The 999-nt window shown below is 36.2% G+C and overlaps 1 pseudogene; it reads left to right on the forward strand.

Annotated features, from left to right (window-relative positions):
• LOC120597297 (uncharacterized) lies at positions 1–119 on the forward strand (annotated as a pseudogene).
• Positions 120–999: the final 880 nt, after the last annotated feature.

A 999-nucleotide genomic window follows, 5' to 3' on the forward strand; every position in this document is an offset into this window, starting at 1 on the left:
GTCTACAGCCATGCCACCCTGTACAAGCCCGATCCCGTCTGATCTCAGAAGCTAAGCAAGATCGGGCCTGGTTAGTACTTGGATGGGAGACTGCCTAGGAAGACCAGGTGCTGTAAGCGTAAAAAATAATAATAATAATGATGATAATAAAAAATAAGGGATTGTAAGCTGATAAGGTCCTTGCAATCTCTGAGGTCAACCAAAGGTTGCCTCGCCTAAAAATAATAATAATAAAAAGTAAATCCATTGTGGTTTAATAACAAAATAATGCAATAGATAAGTTATCTAGTTTTCCTCTCACAATCAGACTCTAGAAAGATAGGTAAACAAATTATAATTTTACAGGTCGAAAACAGGTACAGAGAGGCAAAGTGACTTGCCCAGGGTCACACAACTGAGACTAGAATCCGGAATACCCACACCCACATGGATGTTTTTTCCCAGTAGGCTCCGCTAAGTTCTCTGCTGCATTCTGTCCTCATATTTTAATGCTAAAACAACACAATAAAAAGCAATCTAAGAAATTCACTGATTTAGCGGAAGCCGATGGCACATACGCTATGGCTCGGAGACCATAGTTCTTCTGTTGTTGTTCTAGAGACCATGTGTGTATGTGCACCAGAAAATCAAAAGTGTAAGTAAGAATATTCTTAAAGGACAAGAGTATGAAAAATAACTAAAGCTAAAATAACTTGTTAAACAATACATGATATAAAAAGAAGTAACTTGTGACATCAAAAACATAAACAGGAGGGAGTAAAAAGGTCAAGTTTTCATATGTAATAGAAATCGTTATCAGCATAAATGGACTGTTATGTCTATACGATGTTTTATATAAGCCTTTTGGCTTATATAAAGGCTTATATAAAAGTGAAAAGGCTTATATAAAAGTGAAAACTTACAGTAGATTCACAGAAAATAAGGACAAGGAATCAAAGCACATCACTACAAAAAATCATCAGTTCACAAAGAGGGGAAGAAAGGAACAGCAGGACTCTA

Source organism: Pteropus medius, unplaced genomic scaffold (assembly GCF_902729225.1).
Source record: "Pteropus medius unplaced genomic scaffold, Ma_sr-lr_union100, whole genome shotgun sequence".
Classification (NCBI taxonomy): domain Eukaryota; kingdom Metazoa; phylum Chordata; class Mammalia; order Chiroptera; family Pteropodidae; genus Pteropus; species Pteropus medius.